The sequence below is a fragment of the Triticum dicoccoides genome, chromosome 7A, assembly GCF_002162155.2.
Source record: "Triticum dicoccoides isolate Atlit2015 ecotype Zavitan chromosome 7A, WEW_v2.0, whole genome shotgun sequence".
Taxonomy (NCBI): Eukaryota; Viridiplantae; Streptophyta; class Magnoliopsida; order Poales; family Poaceae; genus Triticum; species Triticum dicoccoides.
The window spans coordinates 615,381,508-615,391,346 of record NC_041392.1 but is presented as its reverse complement, the minus strand read 5'-3'; positions in this window follow the sequence as shown (position 1 = coordinate 615,391,346).

The window sequence follows — 9,839 nt, the reverse complement described above, 5'->3', positions numbered from 1 at the left end:
GTAGCACGCGGTGGAGGCTGGATGAACAGGAGCCCGTGGAAGCTGGAGGAGGTCGACGCTGGAGATGAACAGTATCCCGTGGAGTCCCGTTTTGCGGTACGCCACACCCCTCCCAATGAACATGACCCCCATTTCGACCGTAGCGCTCCAACACAAGTCCGTTTCCTCCATTTTGTGGTACGCCACACCCCTCCCGATGAACAGGACCCCTGTTTCGACCGTAGGAGGTCAGTTTCCTCCGTTTTGCGATACGCCACACCCCTCCCGATCAACAGGACCCCCGTTTCGATCGTAGGAGGTCCGTTTCCTACGTTTTGCGGTACGCCACACCCCTCCCGATGAATAGGATCCCGTTTTGAACGTGGCCGGTCGAACACAAGGCTGTTTCCTCCGTTCTGTGGTATGCCAGGCCTTGTTTCCATCGCCTGGTCCGTCCAAGCCCTCTCGATGAACACGACGCATTCCGTTGCCTTCCCATGAACACGCGCATTCCGTTGCCTCCCCATGAACACGACGACGGCGCTGCCTCCCCATGAACACGACAACGACGCTATTTCTTCCGACCCAGCCATGTACACGAGCCCTGGCCGCACGTATGCGAGAGTAGGCGTTCGAGACCCTGGCCGTATGTACGTACGTCGCTGTATTTTCTTTCTTGCACCCTGGCCACTGTACATACGTGTACATGCTACGTGCGCCCCTCTACTACGACATGTACGCGCCTCTACTACGACACATGCGCGCCTCTACATCGACCAATATATATGTACGTATACGTTCATGACCAAAATGACAACGCTACGCACGCTTCGACCAGGTGGGTCCCGACTGTCAGGCACTTCCTTGCGTGCGAAGATGTAGCTGGTGGGTCCCAGCAGTCAGGGGGGCGAATTGTTTTGTTTTTTTGCCCGGACGCACTTCCTTACGTGCGAAGGTGTAGCTGGTGGGTCCCAGCAGTCAGGGGGAAACGTTTTTTTGCGAAATATGGTGGCCCGTCCGGTGGGTCCCCGCTGTCAGGTGGAGGAATAATTATTTTGCACGTAGTAAGGAGGCACTTCCTTGCTGCGGCCGTGGACCCAGCTGTCAGCCTCTCCACGTACATTCCACGTCCGATGGAAGCCGTTCCTTGACCACATTGACCACGCCGCGCCGAGAGCACCGGGGCGGTGGACGACGGTGAGGCCTAGGAAGGGGACGACGCGGAGCCGGGGAAGATGCGGCAGTGGATGCCCACGCGTAGAGGAGTACGAGGGTTCACTGGTTCGCTGCAGTGTGAGGCTGCCGTCGCCGCAGAATAACAGGGGGTGTGGGTGTGTAGAGGGATGGCCTGGCCAGCGGTGGGAGTAGTAGGGGGCGGTGAGGCCTCCGCCGCATCACATACGACCACGGGAGGCAGGAGCACGAGGCACGACCGACGCTGGTTTGGGCGGCTGGAGCAAGAAGACCAGAGGTTGAAGAAGCACTACGGCCGTTGGATGGACATCGTATGGTCACTGGAGCTAGAATCGTGCATATATTGACTAACTTGACAAAGCCCTCCGTCCCCGTCAACTTAGTAGGCCCACAAGTCAGCCTGCCACTATACTGGGTCCCAGCTAACAGGGGGAGTATTCATTTTTTTGTGCGTAATAAGGAGGCACTTCCTTGCGTGCGAAGATATAGCTGGTGGGTCAAGCTGTCAGCGGCGGTAACATTTTTTTCGCGAAATACGGAGGCCCTTTCGGTGGGTCCGTGATGTCAAGTGGAGGAATCATTATTTTGCACGTAATAAGGAGGCATTTCCTTGCGTGCGGCTGTGGACCCAGCTATCGGCCTCTCCACGTATAGTCCACTTCAGATGCATGTCGGTCATTGACCACGTTGACCAGGCCGTGCCGAGATCACCAGGGCGGTGGACGATGGCGAGGCCTAGGAAGGGAACGACACGGAGGCATGGAAGACTCAGCAGTTGTTTCCCACGCGGAGGGGAGTACGACTGTACGAGGGTTTACTGGTTCGTCTGCCGTCGCCGGAGAATAACAGCAGGTGTGGGTGAGTAGAGGGATGGCTAGGCCAGCGATGGGAGTACGGTGGGGCAGTGAGGCCTGCGGGGCAGCACAGCCGGCCGCGGGGAGGACGGAGCAGGCAGTCCTCCCACCGGCGCTTGTTTGAGCGGCTGGAGCAGGATGAGCAGAGATTGAAGAATCACGACAGCCGTTCGATGGACATCCAAAAGTCCCTGCTTGTGCGTCAACCTTTTTTTAGGAAAGCCTCATATCTGTGAAAAACAGCATACAACCCATTTGGTAATTCTTAAGGTTTTTTTGGAGCCCATATTCTTTTTGTTAGCATTACAGCCCATATTGTGGCCACGGTTAAAAATTATACGAAATTTTGTATATTTCGGTGCGGTCCGAACTGTTTTTAATCCTGAAATTTCGACTCGCATTCAAACTGATTTTAAAAATAAATGTATATCAATATAAAATCCAACAAATTCTCTATGCATAAAAATTAATGTAATTTAAAATCTCGAAATGAAAAAAAAAGTTATTTGAAACTAATTGCCGGTTTGATGTGTTTTAAAAATGTACATCCCATTTCTCATTACTGATGGGCCATTTTCTCGGCCAGCCGAATGAAAGCTCTTGTTGTCTTGAAAGATTTGCAGCCCAACAGGCCTAACAAAGCAACTTACTTGGCAAATCACAAAAAAAACTAGGCTATGGCCGTGGACCCAGCTGTCAGTCCATTTGTTTTTTAGTCCATTTGGTGGGCTGGGTGAAACAATGATGTAGCATCTATGCAGCCCGTTTAAATCCAATTTGCATTTTTCTCAAAATCCGTGGACTTGCTGGGCTGAGTGAAAATATCATGTTGGGCTAGACGGAGAAATGTTATAAAAACAGAAACACATGATTGCACGTCAGTAAAATCTTTGCAAGCTTATGTACGCAATCGCTAGGAGTTAACTTGCCATGTTATATATAAAAATTATTATTATTATTTTGTTAAAACTTTCAACTTACAAAATAAAATATCATTTTAATTTGATGAGTTAATAGTACATGGGGTATTATTTTTTTTTAGGCTAGACGTGGGATAGTTGAGTTGGTTCTAGGGGAAAGTACTGGGAGAAAACTCAGTTTACATCGAAAAAGAAAGTGGGAGAAAATTCAGAGACCTGTTGGGTCCACCTGAGGAGGGGAATATGTTGGGAGGAAGGAGATTCAAAGCACGACAGCCGAGTGAACTAGTTTTTTTACGGACAAGTGAACTAGTTTAGATACATGAGCAAATAGCCACTAAAAAAGAAATCAGGTTAATGGGTTCTTAAAAGAAATATTTCGGACAAAACAGATAATTACGACACATAGGCTAATGCATGAAACACTCAGATGATAAATGTGCTTATAAACAGATAAAGTACAACATCTAGACCTTCCTGGCATGCTTCATCATGACGCTGCGGCTGTCCGTGTACTCGTCGGTTACGGGAAGCAGACACGCCCTCATGTCCAAGATTTGCCTGTACATGTCATAGCATGCATATGCGTCCTTGGCTGCATAGGTTATGTAGGCTAGATTTAGAGGTACGTCCCACGTGTTCAGGTCGTCTTCTTTCATGTTGGCGTATTAGGGGTCAATGATGGTCTCAGTGAGGTCAACCACGGAGTCCTTCTCCTGCCCATTGCTGATGATCTTGTATTGCTTCTGGATGTCGACAAGCTTGTTGCACCAGATGGCCAAATCGTCACATTCTTCCTTCTCTCCACCGTAGCGAAGGTGCAGTCGGCGCTGCCGATGAAACGGGCGAATGCTCCAGAACCTGGTGCAGCCATAGGACTGAGGCGAGGCAGAGCTTCACCGAGTCCGTATTGTTGGTGTACATCACATTCAACTTGGTGCAGTCATAGGACTGAATGGCGAACTCAAAGGGGAACTCCTTGCTGAAGTCCATATCCAGCAGGCTCACCCCTCGGATCGCCATTGGAGTCTCTTCGAGTGAACGAGTGTGTAGACGGTGGCAGCAGTTTGTTTTTCATCTCTTGGGGAACTGGATTCAACAGTAAGCTGAGTGTGTACAGACGACAACAGTTACTACCCCACCCTTGTCTGCTGCATGCCCGGCAGAAGATGCACCCTCGGCCACACGTCAGGTCACGAGCAGGTCTGTATTGGTACTGTAATAACAGGAGTTAGTGGTCACTTTACTTAAATTTAATTAGCTTTAATAAAAATTTGTACTTAAAAGAAGCAATACATTCGCTCGTTCTATCAGTGCCACAGGATCAACATGCACAACAATTAGAATTATTATTCTCAGGACGCACACGATCAGCACATTTGTCGCACTTTCACAAAGATAATACTACCAAGTTTGAACTGTTTGTTATGGTTGTTGACCTCTGCATCATCATGCCGTGTTTCCCAGCTTGCAAGATTCAGAACCAACAAATAAGATCCAAATAATAAGTACAACAAAGATGCCTACACATCTCATTGATTCCCAGCTTGCAAGATTCAAAACCAACAAATAAGATCCAAATAATAAGTACAACAAAGATGCCTACACATCTCACTGATTCCCAGCTTGCAAGATTCAGAACCAACCCATAAGAGCCTTTTGATAAAGTGAATATCAGGATTAAATCCATCTTGGCTAGCCATGTCATACAATCGAAGAACTTGGCGAATGCTCTTGACCATCACAACATCTGTAGTTGAGTATTCCTGTTTGCACAGCATGTTTGCACATCACAAACAAGGAGAGAGGAGAGCATGATTTCGCTTTAATAGCGGCCTCCTTGAACTCAATCTCCAGCTCTACTTGGATGAGGTCTGCCTGGAGTTCCATGATTCAATTCATGCACCTTTTTCTGCAGTTCACCTGAAATGAAGCAAAGATTGCATCATTCAGCTAGCAAGAAGTACTTGCTCTTGTGAGCTGGCAGGTTCTTCTTTAGTAGTTGCACTAAAATTGAGGAACATTAAGGTTGGCTGTCCGGCTCATGTAAGGTGCAACTATAATTTTCTTATCCTTTTGTGCAGTTCCACTAAAATAAAGTGCCATTGTGGTGATAGTGACGGCTCCATCTTGCAAAGGCTAATAAAATGTTGCACGAGATTACCAGCAGAACTTGACGGAGATTTTGGAAACTCCAATCACCATTTTGTGCAGTTCCACCAAAATTGAGAGATGTTGCCCACGTGACATTTTAGTTGAACTGCACAAGACACTCATTCCAAAAAAAGTGTTTTGTGCCATTCCCCAAAAGGTCACAATAGCAACAAGGTGAAATGGATATCCCTATCTGCACAAAAGATAGAAAGTAAACAGTTGCTAGTCAATAAGAATATACGAAACATATACAAAATGAAAAGAAGCATCTTAATTATGTTCATGGCAATCACGCAAGGACAGTAGAAATTTTAAAACGTTAGCAATGCTTCATGTTACCAGAAGCATTACGATCAATAATGGGATTCCTCAAATATGGGATTACTTTAATGGTGGCATTGCTTGTTTACCAGACACAGTAAATCAACAGCAGCTAAAGAGTTGGTTTAAGGGCATGGGACCGTGGGGACACCATGACACTCAGCAGTGTAAAGGAGCAACTTACTTATCATACTGGGGAAAACAGCAGGAGTGCCATTGTACTATGTGAGGGCAGCAAATCTAATCTTGGAGACCTTTTACTATGTGAGGGCAGCAAATCTAATCCTGGAGACCTTTTACTATGTGAGGGCAGCAAATCTAATCCTGGAAACCTTTTACTATGTGAGGGCATCAAATATAATCCTGACACCTTTTACTATGTGAGGGCAGCAAATCTAATCCTGGAGACCTTTTACTATATGATGGCAGCAAATCTAATCCTGGACATACTCTGTTGACTTGTCCACCAGCCGCCACTTTCTATCCTTTTTTCAACCAATAATAGATTTGTTCCTTATCCAGTTTGTACTGCGTTTTCCCATTATTTCCCTTTTCAACCAAGAGACCGGTTGGGTATCCGGTCTCTACTACTTTCACCATATTATTTCCTCTTTGAATCAAGTCCTAGATTCATGCTACAACTTTCCCCCCTTTCTTCGTTGTTTGAACAAAGCCCTAGATTCGAATGCATGAAGTAGCTTTACCTCTAATAATACTAAAAATTTAGGTGGCTTTGGAAGAGCTGATGGGAGTAGAAAAAGATGCACATGCAGACACGTGGGGAGCTGAGGCAGTAGAGCAAGGCTGCTTTCGAAGAACTTATCCCTGAGGGTCGCTGGGATGTCGGCGGCGGCAGGTCGGATTTGCGGACAATACGGCAGGGAGGAAGAAGGGTCTGTTGGGTTTCGTAGTAATTTCAAAAAATTTCCTACGCACACTCAAGATCATGGTGATGCATAGCAACAAGAGGGGAGAGTGTGATATACGTACCCTTGTAGATCGACAACGGAAGCGTTAGCACAACGTGGTTGATGTAGTCGTACGTCTTCACGGCCTGACCAATCAAGCACCAAAACTACGGCACCTCCGAGTTCTAGCACACGCTCAGCTCGATGACGATCCCCGGACTCCGATCCAGCAAAGTGTCGGGGAAGAGTTCCGTCAGCACGATGGCGTGGTGATGATCTTGATGTACTACCATCGCAGGGCTTCGCCTAAGCACCGCTACAATATTATCGAGGACTATGGTGGAAGGGGGCACCGCACATGGCTAAGAATATGATCACGTGGATCAACTTGTGTGTCTAGGGGTGCTCCCTGCCTCTGTATATAAAGGATCAAGAGGGGGGGGGTGCCGCCGGCCAGGGAGGGCGCGCCAGGAGGAGTCCTACTCCCTCCGGGAGTAGGATTCCCCCCTTCCCTAGTTGGAATAGGATTCGGGAAGGGGGGAAAGAGGAGAGAGAGAAGGAAGGGGGGCGCCGGCCCCCTCTCCTTGTCCTATTCGGACTAGGGGGGAGGGATGCGCGGCCCAGCCCTGGCCACCTCTCCTCTCTTCCACTAAAGCCCACTAAGGCCCATATACCTCCCGGGGGGTTCCGGTAACCTCCCGGTACTCCCGTAAAATCCCGATTTCACCTGGAACACTTCCGATATCCAAATATACGCTTCCAATATATCAATCTTTATGTCTCGACCATTTCGAGACTCCTCATCATGTCCGTGATCACATCCGGGACTATGAAAAAACTTCGGTACATGCAAACTCATAAACTCATAATATAACTGTCATCGAAACCTTAAGCGTGCGGACCCTACGGGTTCGAGAACAATGTAGACATGACCGAGACACGTCTCCGGTCAATAACCAATAGCGGAACCTGGATGCTCATATTGGCTCCTACATATTCTATGAAGATCTTTTATCGGTCAGACCGCATAACAACATACGTTGTTCCTTTTGTCATCGGTATGTTACTTGCTCGAGATTCGATCGTCAGTATCTCAATACCTAGTTCAATCTCGTTGTCGGCAAGTGTCTTTACTCGTTCCGTAATACATCATCTCACAACTAACTCATTAGTTGCAATGCTTGCAAGGCTTATGTGATGTGCATTATCGAGAGGGCCCAGAGATACCTCTCCGACAATCGGAGTGACAAATCCTAATCTTGAAATACGCCAACCCAACATGTACCTTTGGAGACACCTGTAGAGCACCTTTATAATCACACATTTACGTTGTGACGTTTGGTAGCACACAAAGTGTTCCTCCGGCAAACGGGAGTTGCATAATCTCATAGTCATAGGAACATGTATAAGTCATGAAGAAAGCAATAGCAACGTACTAAACGATCGGGTGCTAAGCTAATGGAATGGGTCATGTCAATCAGATCATTCACCTAATGATGTGATCCCATTAATCAAATAACAACTCTTTGTCTATGGTTAGGAAACATAACCATCTTTGATCAACGAGCTAGTCTAGTAGAGGCATACTAGTGACACTCTGTTTGTCTATGTATTCACACATGTATTATGTTTCCGGTTAATACAATTCTAGCATGAATAATAAACATTTATCATGATATAAGGAAATAAATAATAACTTTATTATTGCCTCTAGGGCATATTTCCTTCAGTCTCCCACTTGCACTAGAGTCAATAATCTAGATTATACAGTAATGATTCTAACACCCATGGAGCCTTGGTGCTGATCATGTTTTGCTCGTGGAAGAGGCTTAGTCAACGGGTCTGCTACATTCAGATCTGTATGTATCTTGCAAATCTCTATGTCTCCCACCTGGACTAGATCCCGGATGGAATTGAAGCGTCTCTTGATGTGCTTGGTTCTCTTGTGAAATTTGGATTCCTTTGCCAAGGCAATTGCACCAGTATTGTCACAAAATATTTTCATTGGACCCGATGCACTAGGTATGACACCTAGATCGGATATGAACTCCTTCATCCAGACTCCTTCATTTGCTGCTTCCGAAGCAGCTATGTATTCCACTTCACACGTAGATCCCGCCACGACGCTTTGTTTAGAACTGCACCAACTGACAGCTCCACCGTTTAATGCAAACACGTATCCGGATTGCGATTTAGAATCGTACGGATCAGTGTCAAAGCTTGCATTGACGTAACTATTTACGATTAGCTCTTTGTCACCTCCATAAACGAGAAACATATCCTTAGTCCTTTTTAGGTATTTCAGGATGTTCTTGACCGCTGTCCAGTGATCCACTCCTGGATTACTTTGGTACCTCCCTGCTAGACTTATAGCAAGGCACACATCAGGTCTGGTACACAACATTGCATACATGATAGAGCCTATGGCTGAAGCATAGGGAACATCTTTCATTTTCTCTCTATCTTCTGCAGTGGTCGGGCATTGAGTCTGACTCAACTTCTCACCTTGTAACACAGGCAAGAACCCTTTCTTTGCTTGATCCATTTTGAACTTCTTCAAAACTTTGTCAAGGTATGTGCTTTGTGAAAGTCCAATTAAGCGTCTTGATCTATCTCTATAGATCTTTATGCCTAATATGTAAGCAGCTTCACCGAGGTCTTTCATTGAAAAACTCTTATTCAAGTATCCCTTTATGCTATCCAGAAATTCTATATCATTTCCAATTAGTAATATGCCATCCACATATAATATCAGAAATGCTACAGAGCTCCCACTCACTTTCTTGTAAATACAGGCTTCTCCAAAAGTCTGTATAAAACCAAATGCTTTGATCACACTATCAAAGCGTTTATTCCAACTCCGAGAGGCTTGCACCAGTCCATAAATAGATCGCTGGAGCTTGCACACTTTGTTAGTTACCTTTGGGTCGACAAAACCTTCTGGTTGCATCATATACAACTCTTCTTCGAGAAATCCATTCAGGAATGCAGTCTTGACATCCATCTGCCAAATTTCATAATCATAAAATGCGGCAATTGCTAACATGATTCGGACAGACTTAAGCATCGCTACGGGTGAGAAGGTCTCATCGTAGTCAACCCCTTGAACTTGCCGAAAACCTTTTGCGTCAAGTCAAGCTTTGTAGACAGTAATATTACCGTCAGCGTCAGTCTTCTTCTTGAAAGATCCATTTATTCTCAATTGCTTGCCGATCATTGGGCAAGTCAACCAAAGTCCATACTTTGTTCTCATACATGGATCCCATCTCAGATTTCATGGCTTCAAGCCATTTTGCGGAATCTGGGCTCACCATCGCTTCTTCATAGTTCGTAGGTTCATCATGATCTAGTAGCATGACTTCCAGAACAGGATTACCGTACCACTCTGGCGCGGATCTCACTCTGGTTGATCTACGAGGTTCAGTAGTATCTTGTTCTGAAGTTTCATGATCATTATCATTAGCTTCCTCACTAATTGGTGTAGGTGTCGCAGAAACAGGTTTCTGTGA